Source organism: Oryctolagus cuniculus, chromosome 21 (genome assembly GCF_964237555.1).
Source record: "Oryctolagus cuniculus chromosome 21, mOryCun1.1, whole genome shotgun sequence".
Lineage (NCBI taxonomy): Eukaryota > Metazoa > Chordata > Mammalia > Lagomorpha > Leporidae > Oryctolagus > Oryctolagus cuniculus.
This window is the reverse complement of record NC_091452.1, coordinates 28,098,881-28,117,349: the sequence shown is the minus strand read 5'-3', so window position 1 is coordinate 28,117,349 and position 18,469 is coordinate 28,098,881. Positions and strand designations below refer to the sequence as shown.

Here is an 18,469-nt window from a genome sequence, read left to right as displayed (position 1 = left end):
AGAACTTGGTGAGGAGCAGTGAGGAGGCATCAACTTGGATGTGGGCCTGCAGGGCTGCTGCTCAGCTGCTTCAGTGATATCCACAAGCCCCTGGGTCTCAGAGTGAGGGCTGGACTTGGGTTCACATCTAATCATGGTTGGCACAAGGTCTAGAATGGGGGAGGGGTCATGGACACTGCCTACCCCTCCAGGATATGACCAGGCCATCTCTGGGACCTCAAGGGAATCAGCCCTCACTCACAATACAGTCCTATAGCTTTTGTCCAGAAGATCCCCAGGATTGTTCACTTAGGTTTTGGCAGAGTTCCCAGCCAAAGGTGAAGGGTGAGAGTTTAGCTGTCTATCCAAGCACCCCATGTGACTCCACATCCCTAAGGGAGTTCCCCATGCAAACTCTGTCCTCACTTCTGCCCTTGACCAGAGAGCTCAGCTGCTTTGATCCCATTTACTCAGCCTGCCAAGTTCCTCTGTCAGGTCAGGGTCAGCACCTGTCTGTGGTACTGGACTGATGGGTAGGACATAAGGGAAGGGCCCCAGGATCTTTCTGCAGGGGTGCAGGTCTCTCTGATCACCACCCTGAGTTCACTGTGCCACCCTGAGGTGCGGCCTTTGATTCAGGTGCTCATGACCTCTGCGCAGGCCTCACTGGCAGAACAAACTCACCACCATCCCTGCAGCTCAGTGAACACTTCCAGCAAAGTGCAACCACTAAGTCCCCACCAAGACAAGTAACAGGGTCACCAGGAAAGACCATGACAGGGAGAAGCAACAGGGCTGTGGAGCATCAAGAGCATGTTGGGGGTGAAGCAATGGCCACCCAGAGCAGAGCAGCACACGGCCTCCTCCTTTAACCCTGTGCCAGCTGTAGGAATTATTCATTTGACTGCTGCCCTTCCAGTGTCCAGCAACAAGGAAAGCAGAGGACACAGAAGAGGAAACAGGAGACACCAGCAGGGCCACTGCCCAGGGTGCAGAAGAACCACCCGTGGATATTGGGGCAGGTGCTGTAGCGCAGTAGATTAATCCTCCATCTGCAGTGCCAGCATCCTATATGGGTGCCAGTTTCAGTACCAGATGCTCCTCTTCCAGTCCAGCTCTCTGCTATGGCCTGGAAAAGCAGTAGAAGGTGGCACAAGACCTTGGGCCCTTACACCCACATGAGAGACCTAGAAGAAGCTCCTGGCTCCTGGCTTTAAATGGGCTCAGCATTGGCCATTGCAGCCATCAGGGCAGTGAACCAGAAGATGGAAGACTTTTCTCTTTGTCTGTCCCTCTCAAATAAATAAATAGAAAGAAAAATCTTTTTTAAAAAGCCCATGGGTATTTCTTTCCATGCCAGTCTCTCCTCTTGGGGCTTACAGCTGTCTCCGGGGGACCATTTTGCCTGCATTCCTGCCTTTCCCTGCACCTCTTGGCCAGATTATCTAAGCCCTAGGGATGTGGACCCTCATAGCTGCTGCTGTCCTACCGCCCAGGCAGTGTCTGACGAGGGACACATGGCCATGGATGCAGGACCCCCTTGCCAACCTGCTTCCTGCCTTTCTCTGGCCTCCAGACCTGATTCCTTAGTCTCTTCATCTGCAGACCCTCCCGTCTGTCTGATCCTCTCCTCCGCCCTCCAACCTGTGGCACACCTCTTACTCAGGAGAACCCCTCGTCTTGTGGCCTCCAGCTGTCTGAACATTGAAATTAGATGGCAGTGTTCAATACAAAAGCCTCCCTGTCTCTTGTGCTCATGTGTCTGCTCTGCAGATCCTGTATCAGAAAGCATTGGACTGTGTGACAGCTACCAGGGAAGGACTAATCCTATTGGAAAGTTTCCATCATGTGGGCCAGGGGGCTGTGGAGCCCAACACACTGGTGTCCACAAGGACTGACACCTGAGCAGGAAGCCTGTGGCTGAACTGAAGGGATGGGAGCCCAGGATTCTCTCCTGGCTGAAAAGAGTGGCTGCTTCTCCTTAACCAATTACAGGATGGGGGCCTCTCAGCTGCCATGCCCTGCCTGTGGTCCTTGTGGGACAGAACAGAGTCTTTCCTCCTGGCCCCACTCTCTGGCCCACCCAATAGAGCTGTCTTGCAGGAAGGTTGTAAAGCCCTCACCTGTCTGCACCGCTGGCTGATTCCGTGAAAGAATGCTGTGGCTCAAATGTCCTCCCAAAATACCTGTGCTGGAAACTTAGCCCCCAGTGCAATGGCATTGGAAGGAGGGACCTTTTAAAAAAAAGGCTTATTTCTCTGGAAGGCCAGAAACAGAGAGAGAGATTTTCCATCTACTGGTTCATTCAGCAAATGACTTCAACCATCATGGTTGGGCCAAGCCAAAGCCTTGAGTTAGGAATTCCAGCTGGGTCTCCCACATAGTGGAAACGGGGCAAGCATTTGGGCCAAATTCTGCTGCTTGCCAGGTGCAAAAACATCAGCCTTGCCTGGTACCACCAAAGCCTGACTGTACTCAATCATTTGAGCATACTTTACTCCACAGTGCCCCCTGCCAGACAGCAGGGACCTAGTAGGTTCAGCCTGTAACATGTCCATGTGCCAGCCTGTAACATGTCCTTGGCTGGCGGGCTCCCTGTCTTCCCCCACCACTGGGGCAACTCCAGTGTTCTCATTATGCATTTAAAAGATTTTTAACGTTATTTATTTTGTGGTGACAGCATCATGGCACTATGGTTTAGGCTGTCAACAATGACACTGGCATCTCATGCTGGAGTAATGCTTTGAGTCCTGGCTCCTCCACTGCATATCTGCCTTCCTCCTAATGTGCCTGCAAAGGCTGAAGGCACCCCAAGTGCGTGGGTCCTTGTACCACATGCGGGAAATCATGATGGAGTTCCACACATGGCTGCTGTGGCCTTCTAGGAAGTGAACCAGTGGATGGAAGATCTCTCTGTGTCTCCCTCTCTGTCACTCTGCCTTTCAATAATGAATACATCTTCAAAGTCTTTAAATTTCTGGAGAGGCTGAGACACAGATGGTACTCCCATTTTTTGGTTCATTCCCAAAATTCTTGCAACCAACTGGGATGAACAAGGTAGGGACTGAATCTGGGAGCTGGAAATGCAACGAAGGATTCCCATGTGGCTGTGGCTAGCAGGAATTGACTTACTTGAGCCATCACTGGTGCCTTCTAGAGTCTGCATTAGCAGGAAGCTGGAATCAGGAGCTAAAGACAGGAAGAACTGAACCTAGGTACAATGAGGTAGGTTTCTTTTTTTTGTAAATATGCGTTGTATTTATTTGAAAGACAGAGTCACAGAGAGAGAGAGACAGAGAGAGAGGTCTTCCATCCACTGGTTCACTCCCCAGATGGCTGCCATGGCCAGAGCTGTGCCAATCCAAAGCCAGGGGCCAGGAGCTTCTTCTGGGTCTCCTATGTGGGTGCAGGGGCCCACGAACTTGGGCCATCTTCTACTGCTATCCCAGGCCATAGCAGAGAACTGGATCAAAAGAGGAGCAGCCTGGACTAGAACCGGTACCCATATGGGATGCTGGCCCATCAGGCCAGGGCTTTAACCTGCTGCACCACAGCACCGGTCCCGATGTGTGGGTCTCTTAATGAGCATCTTAATCACTAGGCTGAATGTCCTTCTAGTGATTCTTACTATTTTTTGATCATCAGCTTTGCCAATAACAATGTGCACTGGAAACACAGCAAATTTGTTGCCACAAAAATTAACAAGATGCTTTTCTTGTATAACATTCTATCAATGTAGGCAGAAACTGAAAATCACAGGTTTCATTTTTTAAAATAAGTTGGTCCATGCCACTGAGATCTGGTACCAGACAGGGATGCCCACTCTCACCACTGCTATTCAACATAGTTCTAGATGTTTTAGACAGAGCCATCAGGCAAGAAAAAGAAATTAAAGGGATACAAATTGGGAAGGAAGAAGTCAAACTATCCCTCTTTGAAGATGATATGATTCTTTACTTAGAGGATCCAAAGAACTCTACTAAGAGACTATTGGAACTCATACAAGAGTTTGGCAAAGTAGCAGGATATAAAATCAATGCACAAAAATCAACAGCCTTTGTATACACAGGCAATGCCACAGTTGAGAAAGAAATTCTGAGATGAATCCCATTCACAATAGCTACAAAAACAATCAAATACCTTGGAATAAACTTAACCAAGGATGTTAAAGATCTCTACGATGAGAATTACAAAATCTTAAAGAAGAAATAGAAGAGGGTACCAAAAAATGGAAAAATCTTCCATAGCCATGGACTGGAATAATCAACATCATTAAAATGTCCATTCTCCCAAAAGCAATTTATAGATTCAATGCAATCCCAATCAAGATACCAAAGACATTCTTCTCAGATCTGGAAAAAATGATACTGAAATTCATATGGAGATGCAGGAGACCTCAAATGGCTAAAGCAATCTTGTACAACAAAAACAAAGCCAGAGGCATCACAATACCAGATTTCAGGACATACTACAGGGCAGTTGTAATCAAAAAAGCATGGTACTGGTACAGAAACAGATGGATAGACCAATGGAACAGAATAGAAACACCAGAAATCAACCCAAACATCTACAGCCAACTTATATTTGATCAAGGATCTAAAACCATTTCCTGGAGAAAGGACAGTCTATTCAATAAATGGTGCTGGGAGAACTGGATTTCCACATGCAGAAGCATGAAGCAAGACCCCTACCTTACACCATACACAAAAATCCACTCAACATGGATTAAAGTCCTAAATCGACAACCTGACACCATCAAATTATTAGAGAACATTGGAGAAACCCTGCAAGATATTGTCAAGGCAAAGACTTCCTGGAAAAGACCCTGGAGGCACAGGCAGTCAAAGCCAAAATTAACATGTGGGATTGCATCAAGTTGAGAAGTTTCTGTACTGCAAAAGAAACAGTCAGGAGAGTGAAGAGGGAACCGACAGAATGGGAAAAATATTTGCAAACTATGCAACAGATAAAGGGTTGATAACCAGAATCTACAAAGAGATCAAGAAACTCCACAACAACAAAACAAGCAACCCACTTAAGAGATGGGCCAAGGACCTCAATAGACATTTTGCAAAGGAGGAAATCCAAATGGCCAACAGGCACATGAAAAAATGTTCATGATCACTAAGCCATCAGGGAAATGCAAATCAAAACCACAATGAGGTTTCACCTCACCCCGGTGAGAATGGCTCACATTCAGAAATCCACCACCAAGAGATGCTGGTGAGGATGTGGGGAAAAAGGGGCACTAACCCACTGTTGGTGAGAGTGCAAACTGATTATGCCACTATGGAAGTCAGTCTGGAGATTCCTCAGAAACCTGAATATAACCCTACCATTCATCCCAGCCATCCCACTCCTTGGAATTTACCCAAAGGAAATTAAATTTTCAAAGAAAAAAGCGGTCTGCACCTTAATGTTTATTGCAGCTCAATTCACAATAGCTATGACCTGGAATCAACCTAAATGCCCATCAACGGTAGACTGGATAAAGAAATTATGGGACATGTACTCTATAGAATACTATACAGCAGTCAAAAACAGTGAAATCCGGTCACTTGTAACAAAATGGAGGAATCTGGAAAACACTATGCTGAGTGAAATAAGCCTGTCCCAAAGGGACAGATATCTTATGTTCTCCCTGATTGGTGACAACTAACCGAGCACCAAAAAGGAAACCTGTTAAAGTGAAATGGACACAATGAGAAACAGTGACTTGATCAGCCCTTTCCCTGACTGTTGATGAACAACTTAATACATTATCCCTCTTAGTATTTTTTGTCTGTTCTACCTTATACTATTGTTTTAATTCTGTAATCATTACACAGTTATTCTTAAGTGTTGAAACTTAACTGAAAGGTGATCCCTGTTAAATATAACAGTGGGAATAAGAGAGGGAAGAGATGTACAATTTGGGACATACTCAAGCTGACTTGCCCCAAACGGTAGAGTTAGAAACATACCAAGGGGTTCCAATTCAACCCCATCAAGGTTGCATGTACCAATGCCATCCCACTAGTCCATTTGATCAATTTCTGTTCACAGTTGATCAGAATGATAGGACTAAGAACCAAAGGGATCACATAAACAAGACTAGTGTCTGAAAATACTAACCAATAGAACAAAAAGGAAAGAATGAACCAACATGGGAAGCGGGATACAATGCAGACTCATAGAATGATGATGTCCTAAACAGCTCTCTGGCCCCAGAATCAGCCCTTAAGGCATTTGGATCCAGCTGAAAAGCCCATGAGAGTATTTCAGGCATGGAAAGCCAAGACACTCTGGCAAAAAAAGGACCTAAATGAAAGATCTCTGCAAGTGAGATCCCAGTAGAAAGAACGGGTCATCAAAGATGGAGGTACCTTCCTCTGAAGAAAGGAGAGAACTTCCACTTTGACTATGACCTTGTCTAAATATGATAAGAGTCGGTGAACTCAAAAGGATTCCATAGCTATGGCAACTCATGACAAGAGCTGTGGGGAGCAGGGTCCATCTCCCACAACATGGCGGGGCGCCCGGGAGACAAGTAAGAAGGAGGTACCTTTCTCTGAAGGGAGGAGAGAACCTCCACTTTGACTATGACCTTGTCTAAACAAGATAAGAGTCGGAGAACTCAAGGGGCTTCCATAGCCTTGGAAACTCATGACTGGAGCATAGGGAGATTACTGATGCCATAGACAGGAGAGTCAATTGGTAAAGTCAACAACAGGAGTCACTGTGCACTTACTCCTCATGTAGGATCTCTGTCCTTAATGTGCTGTGCATTGAGATTTAATGCTATAACGAGTACTCAAATAATATATTTCACTTTGTGTTTCTATGGGGGTGCAAACTGTTGAAATCTTTACTTAATGCATACTAAACTGATCCTCTGTTAAAAAAAAAAAAAAAAGAAAAGAAAAGAAACTATCAACTCCCAACTTGACTCTCACTGGGATTAAACATGACAATAGGTCTGATCTGATTTCATCATCATTAAAAAAAATCATCTATTATTTTTCACTTTATGTTTCTGTGTGGGAGCAAACTGTTGAAATCCTTACTTAATGTATACTAAGCTGATCTTCTGTATATTAAGATAATCGAAAATGAATTTTGATGTGAATGGAAGGGGAGAGGGAGTGGGAAAGGGGAGGGTTGTGGGTGGGAGGGACGGTATGAGGGGGAAGCCATAGTAATCCATTATTCGTACTTTGGAAACGTATATTCATTAAATAAAAGTTAAAAAAAAAAAGTACTGAGACTGTGGACTGAAACTAACTCTATGCATCTGATCTCCCACCATATGGCACTGAGAGGGAGCAAACAAATCTTACACAGCTGCTTTGTCAATTAGCTGATTCCTGACACAACCTCTAATTGGAGGAAAGTGGCATGCTCAGTACGTGGGCAGCGGAGCATGGATTGGTGGGAGAGGACTATAAAAGGGGGAGAGAGACAACATGTGCGGCCCCCTGAGAGTTGGTCGGAGAGCTCATTGTTGCCGCTCCTCCACGAAAGCGGGTGAGCGGTGGGGATGCCGCTCCTCCGCAGAGGCAGGGGAGTGGCAGCAAATCCGGGAAGGACAGGGGAAAGAAAACAGTGTCTGGTGTTCTTCCTCCGTGAAAGTGGGGGAGCGACAAAGAGCCTAGGGTGATTACTGATGCCATAAACAAGCGTGTCAATTTGCTAAGTCAACAACAGGAGTCACTGTGCACTTACTCCACATGTAGGATCTCTGTCCCTAATGTGATGTAAATTGTGATTTCATGCTATAACTAGTACTCAAACAGAATTTTTCACTTTTCCCAGGCCCTCACTTGTGTTCCCTGTCCACAGCATGCATTTAGGTGTCATTCGGGGATGAAGCAGTAGATGGGAGCTCTGTGCCACCATCTCTCTCTCTGTCACTCATATCAAATTAAAGCAAGGCAAAAGCTTCAAAAACTCCAACTAGTACCCATTCACATTATATAAAGTGCAGTTTTTCCCCTCTAATCATTCCAACCATGGAGGGTTACCACTGAACAAATAGGCTCACATGCCAATGTCAGGGACATGCTCCTGCCTCCTGCCCTGGAATATTGGTTGATGGCCAAATTATCACAGGACATTAATGGCCCACTATGGTTTCATCAGTTCTGAACCAAGAGATTCAATCTAACTCTCAAAACCAGCTGATGGAAGAACTCTCTGTCTCTCCCCCTCTCTTTCCACCACCCTGCAACTCTTTCAAATAAATCAATAAACTTAATAAAAAAAAAAGTTAGTGTGGGTCATAGGAGAGTGTGAGGGATGGTCAGGTAGTTAGGTGCCTGACACCCATGTGGGAGATCTGGATTAAGCTCTGATCTGAGCTACTAACTGGACACAGCCCAGTTGAAAATATAATAAGTCAATCTACACAGAATACACTCTCATGACTAATCAGATCCCAGAGCAAGTATGGGAGCACCTCAAGATTACTCTGTGTATATTTTTTTCTGGCTCCTGCATGGCTGAATACTTCCTTAAAAAACTTTATTTACTTTTTTTAAAGGAATACAAGTTTCAAATATACAACTTTAGGAACATAGTTATTCTTACCACCTAATTCCAATCCTACCACCAACACTCCCACGTTTCCCGTTCCTCCCACTCCACTTCCCAATCCCATTCCCCATTAAGATTCATTTTCAATTAACTTTGTACATAGAAGACCAATACTCTGCTAAGTAAAAGATTTCAACAATTTGCATGTACACACACAAACACACAGACACAAACTATTGAAGAAGTAGTTTTACAGTTAACTCTCATAATTCAACTCATTGAGGACAGCAGACCTGCATGAGAGTTAGTGTACAGTGTTTCCTGTTGTTAATTTAACAATTAGCACTCTCATGTAATGATGTCAGTGACCACCTGAAGCTGTTGACATGAGTTATGGCTGAATACCTTATAATTTTCTTAAATAACTGACAAGTGACACTGAAATTTTTCATCTCAAAAGTCACACAGTTTTATTGTACCTCACCCTTTAGCAAACAACTCATGGGACACTTCAACAAAAAAAAATTCTCTAATTACTGACGTTAACAGGAGCCACTTAAATGGAAAGGAAACAGACATCATACAGCATTTGCTATAAACCACAGCAAAAACTGAGATGCATGCAGATCCCTCCACACCACCTATTCCTGGAAAAGATTTATACTCCACTGAAGACATGGGATTATAGGGGGAAAAAGTGTTTTTCTAGACAACTTGCTGACTCCTTGAGACAATGGAATGCACGTGGGGAACTGTGACATTAACTTGATCCTTACGCCAAGGATGATGGTAAGAAAGGGGGCAGCTCACACACATCACAGCCTCACAGAGACTTTCCCCCTGTCACTCAGCCATGCAACAGGCCCCACGCCACGGGTTAGGCTAACACTATCAACACATTCTCTTTCATTCCAAGAGCTCCATACTCCACAGTTGTAAATGTTTCTAGGAAGAAAGAGAACAAGAAATGCAGGGAGATGCACTGCTTCCAGGCTCCGGTCCCACAGAAGGTCATCCCCTCCAAGCCCATCCCAGAGACATCGCATGATGTACCCAGAGGCAAAGAACTTCTGGGACACAACGGGCTTGAATGACTCATCCAGGGTTGTTCAACTTCCCACCCCTGGGACGCTGACACATTTTCAGTGACCTCCACATCACAGGTCCAGGGCAAGTTCCCCGTGTCACCCACCAAAGTTCTCAGTGCTCTGCCCTGGAGGTGTCACCTCCACAGTCCACAGGGCCCCATGGCCACTATGCACATACTTTAAATATGATTATCCATTTTGCCTATGCTTTGTAAATGTACATAAAGAATGGATTTTAAGTTTTCTATTTATGTTATTTGTTTTAAACCAGGGTGATGACAGAGAGAGAGAGAGGAAACAGACAGAGACAGGGTGAGAGAGAATTCCCACAGTTAAGGGGTATGGAGTGATAGGGGAGAGAGAGATCTATCTTAAACCCACTGGTTCACTCCCTAGATGGCAACAATGGCCAGGACTGTGCTAGGTTGAAATCGGGATCCAGGAGTTCATCCATGTCCCTGATGTGGGTGGCAGAGGCCCTAGCACTTGGGCCATCTTCCACTGCTTTTCCCAGGCCATAAGCAGGGAGCTGGATTGGAAGTGGAGCAGCTGGGAGGGCATAAACCAACCCCCATATGGGATTCTGGCATTGCAGGTGGTGGCTTTCCCTGCTGTGCCACAAAGCCAGCCCCAGCTTTGCACTATTTTTAAATATGAGATTCCCTTTTGCCTATACTTTAGAAATGTCAACAATGAAACTAAAATAAATTCAAAATTTAAATTATTTGTTTTAAAGGCAGAGTGACAAGAGTGAGAGAGATTTCTCTTCAGCTGGTTCACTCCCTAAAAGCTCACCTCAGGAAGAGATGGGGCAGAGTGATTCCAGGACCCAGGAACTGAATCCAGGTCTTCCACAAGGGTGTCAGGGACCCTGGCAGTTGCACCATGACCTGCAGCCTCCCAGCAGTCACAGTAGCTGGAAGCTGGAATCAAAAGCAGAGTCAGGAATCAAATCTAGGCACTATGATACAGGACGTGGGTGTCCCAAGTGGCAGTGCAACTACTGTCCCAAACGCCAGCCCTGAGGAGACTTCACAATGCAGCAAGTGGTGTGCATATTCATGAATCCTGAGACCTTAGAGAATTAGTCATCCCCAAAGACAGCCAATCCTTATTCCTGATGGATACTCTCAGGTGTAAGACAACTCTCTGCCAAAACGTGCAAGAACAGAGCAACAAGGAATGTTGTGCACAAAACACCACACACCAACACTCACATGTCACCCATGGATACACCGATATCTGTGTCTTTTACTATGTCACTCTAAAATATCACTGTGGCACCACACTACTGTATCAACATCTTCCACACTGTACTCCACCAACTACTGTATATCACTATCACAATATGTCAGTATAGGGCTATATTGGCCATATCTGTTTATCACCATATCTGCCACCATACATTTGATTTCACTATATATCACTCTGTCTCTATGTATCACTGTCACTGTGTATCACCGTATCTGTCCTTATGTATCACTATATCACTACACATCACTATATCTGCCACTATGCATCACCATATCTGCCCTATGTATTACTGTATCTCTCACTATATATCACTATACACCTATATTTGTCACTGTACATCACCATCTGTCACTAAATACTGCTCTGACACTCTATACCACTCTACCTGTCTCTGTATGTCTCTATTGTATGTCACTGTATATTGACATATCACCAGATATGACTGTATCTCTTGGTGTATCTCTGGGTCACTGTATTACCGACACTGGCATCACTTGACCACTGCTATCACTAAATCCATCACTATGCACCTCTTGGGACACATCACAGTGCACTGCACAAGTGTACTATACATCTCTGATTTTATTGATTTGGGTCTTTTCACTTCTTTTTTTAGTTAGTTGGGCCAATGGGGTGTCAATTTTGTTTATTTTTTCAGAAAACCAGCTCTTCGCTTGGCTGATTTTTTGTAATGTTTTTTTGGATTCAATCCTGTTAATTTCTTCTCTGATTTTAATTATTTCTCTTCTCCTACTAGGTTTGGGTCTGGTTTGCTGCAAATTTTCTAGGTCCTTGAGATGCGCTGAAAGCTCATTTATTTGGTACCTTTCTGTTGTATTGGAATCTAAGTCTCCCTTTAAGTCCCTTAACATATCTTTTAAATAGACCGGTGCCCTGTAATTAGGTGCATATACATTTATAATAGTTACATCTTCCTGTTGAATTGAACCCTTAATCATTATATAGTGCCCCTCTTTGTCTCTCTTAACAGTTTTTGTATTAAAGTTTATTTTGTCTGATATTAATATGGCTACACCTGCTTTTTTTTGGTTTCTGTTGGCATGGAATATCTTTTTCCAACCTTTCACTTTCAGTCTGCATGCCTCTTTGTTAGAGAGATGTGTTTCTTGTAGGCAACAAATAGTTGGGTTGTGTTCCTTAAGCCAATCAGCCAGTCTGTGTCTTTTAACTGGACAGTTCAGGCCATTCACGTTTAATGTGACTATTGATACATAGTGACTTTGCCCTGCCATTTTCCCAGAGATATTTTTGAGTATATGCTTTCAGCTTCCCATGCTCTTTTACTGGTAGGTGTTCTTCCTTTCCCTTCTTTCATATTGATGGCCGTGTTTCTGTGTTTCTGAGTGTAGCACATCTCTAAGTATCTTTTGCAGGGCCGGACGAGTGGCGGCAAAGTCTTTCAATTTCTGTTTGCTATGAAAGGTCTTTATTTCACCTTCATTCACAAATGAGAGCTTAGAAGGATATAATATTCTGGGCTGGAAATTTTTCTCTCTTAGCACCTGTGCTATGTCTCGCCATTCCCTCCTAGCCTGTAGTGTTTCTGATGAGACGTCTGCTGTGAGTCTGATTGGAGATCCTCTGAGAGTAACCTGACATTTCTCTCTTGCAAATTTTAGGATCTTTGCTTTATGTTTCACTGTGGTGAGTTTAATTACAACGTGTTGTGGTGAGGATCTCTTTTGGTCATGTTTATTGGGGCTTCTATGAGCTTCCTGTACTAGGATGTCTCTGTCCTTCTCCAAACCTGGAAAGTTCCCTGCTAGTATCTCACTAAAAAGGCCTTCTAATCCTTTCTCTCTCTCCATGCCTTCAGGAACTCCTAGAACCCGAATGTTGGTTTTTTTAATAGTATCCTGTAGATTCCCAACAATAATTTTTAGATTTCTAATTTCCTCTTCTTTTCTTTGGTTTGACTGTATCCTTTCCTGTTCTCTGTCTTCTAAGTCCGATATTCTCTCTTCTGCTTCACCCATTCTGTTTTTAAGGCTCTCTAATGTGTTTGTCATTTGATCTATTGAGCTCTTCATTTCATTTTGATTTCTCTTCACTATCACACTTTCCTGCTCTACTAGTTTCTGCGTTTCATTTTGATTCTTCCTTAAAATTTCATTTTCACGAGAGAGATTTTCAATCCTGTCCAATAAGGATTTCTGTAGTTCAAGGATTTGCTTTTGAAAACTTCTAAATGTTCTTATCATAAATTTTTTGAAATCCGTATCTTGCATTTCTTCTATCTCATCATCTTCATAATCTTGGTTTGGGGTGTTTTGTTTATTTGGAGGCATCATAATGTCATCGTTGAGCTTGTTCTCTCGATTTCTGTGTTTATTGCTTGGCATGGTTAATTCTGTTTCCCTCACTGTGAGGTTTTTTTTATTATTATTATACTATGTCCGTGTTAAGTGGACTGCCTGCTGTTGGAGGAGCCTTGGAGGCTTGAGATGGGTGTGGCCTGAGAGCTCTGCTTGGTTCTTCCTGGTTAAGGGTGTTTAAAGGTGACACCCTCAGGTTATACGTGGTAAATCTCTCTTTATTTATTCATTTATTTATTTTATTTTATTTTTTGTTCAGGAGGTAAGTAATACTGCAAGGCTTCGATTCCAGCGCCAATGTGTGGACTCAGAGCCCTTAGCATCCCTCCTCTCCCCGCTGGTGTCTTTGTCACATAGACTCCCCTTCCCACACTGGCACTCAGACTCTGCGGCTCCCGCAGTTCAGCTTCCGCGTGGTGGACGACCCTGCTCTCCCAGTAGGTCCTTTGGGTCACAGCAAATAGCTCCGAAAGAGTTTCCTCTGCAATTTTTTCCTGATCCTTTGTCTGAGGCTACTGTAACTCTGCTTTTATTAAACTAAATTTACCCGGACTATCGTTGCACGCCCTCACTATTCCGCTATCTTGCCTCCAACCAAAATGCCCATCAATGGTAGACTGGATAAAGAAATTATGGGATATGTACTCTTTAGAATACTATACCGCAGTAAGAAACAATGAAATCCAGTCATTTGCAACAAAATGGAGGAAACTGGAACACATCATGCTGAGTGAAATAAGCCAGTCCAAAGGGACACATACCATATGTTCTCCCTGATTGGTGACAACTGACTGAACACCAAAAAGGAAACCTGTTGAAGTGAAATGGACACTATGAGAAATGGTGACTTGATCAGCATAGCCCTGACTGTTAATGAACAACTTAATACATTATCCCTCTTAGTATTTTTTTTGTCTGCTCTACTTAATATGACTGGTTTAATTCTGTAATTAATACACAGTTATTCTTAAGTGTTGAAAATTAACTGAAATGTGATCCCTGTTAAACATAAGAGTGGGAATAAGAGAGGGAAGAGATGTACAATTTGGGACATGCTCAAGCTGACTTGCCCCAAATGGTAGAGTTAGAAACATACCAGGGGACTCCAATTCAATCCCATCAAGGTGGCATGTGCCAATGCCATCTCACCAGTCCAAGTGATCAATTTCAGTTCACAATTGATCATAATGAAAGGACTAAGAGTCAAAGGGATCACATAAACAAGTCTAGTACCTCCTAATACTAACCGATAGAATAAATAAAAGGGAGAGCGATCCAACATGGGAAGCGAGATACTCAGCAGACTCATAGAATGACAGATGTCCTAAACAGCACTCTGGCCTCAGAATCAGCCCTAAAGGCATTCTGATCTGGCTGAAAAGCCCATGAGAGCATTTCAGGCATGGAAAGCCAAGACACTATGGCAAAAAAAAAACCTAAATGAAAGATCTCTGTGAGTGAGATCCCAGTGGAAAGAACAGGTCTTCAAAGAAGGAGGTACCTTTCTCTGAAGGGAGGAGAGAACCTCCACTTTGACTATGACCTTGTCTAAACAAGATAAGAGTCGGAGAACTCAAAAGGCTTCCATAGCCTTGGAAACTCATGACTGGAGCATGGGGAGATTACTGATGCCATAAACAGGAGTGTCAATTTGTAAAGTCAACAACAGGAGTCACTGTGCACTCGCTCCTCATGTAGGATCTCTGTCCTTAATGTGCTGTACATTGAGACTTAATGCTATAACGAGTACTCAAACAGTATATTTCACTTTGTGTTTCTATGGGGGTGCAAACTGTTTAAATCTTTACTTAATGTATACTAAACTGATCTTCTGTAAAAAAAAAAAAAAGAAGAAATTATCAATTCCCAACTTGACTCTCACTGGGATTAAACATGACAATAGGTCTGATCTGATTTCATCATCATTCAAAAAATCATCTATTATTTTTCACTTTATGTTTCTGTGTGGGAGCAAATTGTTGAAATCTTTACTTAATGTATGCTAAACTGATCTTCTGTATATAAAGAGAATCGAAAATGAATCTTGATGTGAATGGAAGGGGAGAGGGAGTGGGAGAGGGGAGGGTTGCGGGTGGGAGGGACGTTATGTGGGGGAAGCCATTGTAATCCATAAGCTGTACTTTGGAAATTAATATTCATTAAATAAAAGTTAAAAATAAAAACAAGTGTACTATACAGACATTATAAAACATAGACACAGTGGGTAGTGTCCCACATACATGTGGACAACATTCCCCCAGGAGGACACAGGTGATGACATTTTCTAATCAGGTCACAAAGAACCAAGAGACTCAAGAAAATACTATTTATCCACAGATGATTATTGCATCCTGCAAACTCCCCCTATATCTGCCTGAGTCAGCCCCACTCACAGGATCAGGTGTCTGAGTTGAACCTATGGAAGTCATTACTGAGAACCTCCGGGTCACCTCCAAAGCAAAGCCACTCTGAAGGAGTCTGCTTGCCAGGCCTTGTGACCAGGCTTTGCCCCAGGCCCCACCTGAGACAGAGGGTGAACCCAGCAAACCCACTTGTGAGAGCATGAACTGGGTCTACCCCCATGCCATGCTCTCCCTAGTGCCCACTCTGGCCAGGCTGAGTGATGAGATGGGAAATGCAGGCCAAGTATGAGTTAGGGGTGGAGAAAGAGGCCAGGGCCACCCCTCCTCTGATGTAGAGCTTCCCCCACTGAGCCCTGGACTCTGCTAATTCCCAGAGTTCAACCCTGTACTGTTGACTCCCCAAGTCATCTTTGATCCCTTCACACCCTCCCAGCATCACCTGGCCTCCTCTCTATCACTCTCTCCACATTTCTAGCACACCATGACAGCCCCAGTCTGAGCCACACCCAGGAACCACAACTACACATTGTCTCTTTTGTCCACCATCCTGCACAAGTGAGGAAATAAAGCACACAGGGGCTTTCCCTCACTTGTCCAAAGTCCCACAGTCCAAGCCTGAAGAGCAGTCACCAGAGATTTCTCTTTGCCACCTTAGACTTATCTTCCATTACCTGTGACATACATGGTCGTAATAATAATACCCACCTCAGAGAGAGTTTGAAATACTTAAATCCATTCGTGTTTCTTAAAAAAAAAATACTTCTCAAAACACACGACTGAATCAAAACCCATAGGAAAGGGGCTGGTGCTGTGGCATAGCCGGTAAAGTGCCACTGCCTGCAGTACCAGCATCCCATATGCATGCTGGTTCAAGTCCTGGCTGCTCCAATTCTGATCCAGCCCTCTGCTATAGCTTGAGAGAGCAGTGGAAGAAGACCCAAGTTTTGGGGCTTCTGCAACAAACAACGTGGGAGACCCAGAAAAATCACCAGGATCCTGGCTCATGGTCTTTGCTTTGCATTGGTGTAGCTCCGGCCATGGCAGCCAACTGGGGAGCGAACCAGTGCCTGGAAGACTCTCTCTCTCTCTCTCTTCATCTTCCTCTCCCTCTCTCTCTCCCTCTCTCTCCCTCTCTCAACCTTCCTCTCTCTCACCCTCTCACCCTTTCTCTCTATTTCTCTCTCTCCCTCTCTCTCTCTTTCTGTCTCTTTCTGTCTCTCCTTCTCCCTCCATGTAACTCTTTCAAACAAACAAATACATCTTTTAGAAAAACCAAAGGAAAACACACATGAGGTGTGTGCAGGGAGACAGAGTTGAGGAGAGAGGGAGACAGACCTCAGATGGCTGTCTTCAGCCCAGTGAGAGTGCACCAAATCTGCACTCAGTCATACAAACACTTGTCCACTGTCTGCTAGGATCAACAGCAACCTGTGAGTTCTGAAGCCCATCCTTGGGGAGTGGGACCCCTACAAATGTTTACTTCCTTAGGTGCTCTTCCTGAGCCCTAGGACACCTATTGGAATTCTCTATACAAGAGAGTTACTCTTCTATCATAACTTAATAACTCTTTGTTACACTGTCCTAATCAAACTATTTTCTGGCTTCCTAGATGGCCCAAACTGAGTGATTATTTTCTCTTCATGCTCATTTTATTTGTATTTCTTGTACAAAAGTTATTAATAGCTGATGGTGCTTTCGCATAAAAAGTAAAGCCTCCACATGGTAGGGTCTGCATCACATATGGTTTGAGTCATGGCTGCTGCACTTCTGATCCAGTTTCCTGTGAATGGCCTGGGAAAAGCAGCAGAAGACAGCTCAGGTACTTGGGCCCCTGCACCCACATGGCAGACCAGGATGAAGCTCCTGGCTCTGGACTTCAGCCTGGCCAAACCCCAGCCATTGCAGCCATCTAGGGGTGAACTAGAGGATGGAAAGTCTCTTTCCTTCTCTCTCTGTATCTCTGCCTTTCAAATAATTAACATCTGTAAGAAAAGTGTTACTAATATCCACTCTGAAGGAATTCAGGAAATGAATTACCACTTGCTTTACCAAAACAATTTAGAATCATGGTTCCACAAAGTTGGATCATCATCAGGTTTGCTCAGCAATTACGATGTACCAGGTCTAAAATGAGGGAGAACACGTCCAACCATCATTTCTCTCTTATGGATCACCTCAGTCCTATGGCTGATCAGTGATTAGCAGGAATAAGGTTTTTGTTGGCTCAAATGATCCATTATTTAAATGGGAAACAATTCACATGCAACAGTAACATAGTTGAACTTCCTGTTATCCCCCCAACCAGCTGACTCCTTTCCTGTTGCCAGCCATCATTTATACACAGTAAGGGCTGCTCCATGTCTGTCCAGTCACAGCTCCTTCCCCTGGATGACTACATATGAACTGTACACTCTCCTGGGACACATCAGGGCTAACGGCAGAGAGAAAAAACTGAGATGCATCCATGGGGAACGGGAGCCTGCAGGGATCAGCCCAATGCATTCAAAGGGGCAAGGAATGACACTGGGACAGGCTCATGCTCAATATCAACTTCTGTGCTTCCTTGAGGAGTGTCAGGTTGATCATTTCTATTCTCCACTAAGTACAGTCATCACTAACTCCAGAGATTACAAACCAGTCATGATAGGGAACATGGACATGACTGAAATGTGGACACACTTGGCCCTCCCCTGGGGTTCTCTCCATGGCTGGCAAACTCAGCTGTGCACAGGGAACACAGAGGCCAAAGAACCATGGACCTGCCAGGCTGACAGGCCAGCCTGTCATGGAGATAAAGGGAGGGTCTTCCTGACCGGGGCTGCAGTCAACATAAAACTGATGGGGAATAGGAATGTTATACCCATTTGTTTTGTTCCTCTCCCTTCACTGACAAAGCTGTCCTCGGTCTCTGCAGTAGTGAAGGGAAAACCTTGGA

At 44.2% G+C, this 18,469-nt stretch overlaps 1 pseudogene; it reads right to left on the bottom strand.

Moving 5' to 3' along the window:
* The window catches only part of LOC127485381 (protein APCDD1 pseudogene), a 140,443-nt pseudogene that overhangs the window by 92,127 nt on the left and 29,847 nt on the right, over positions 1 to 18,469 (bottom strand).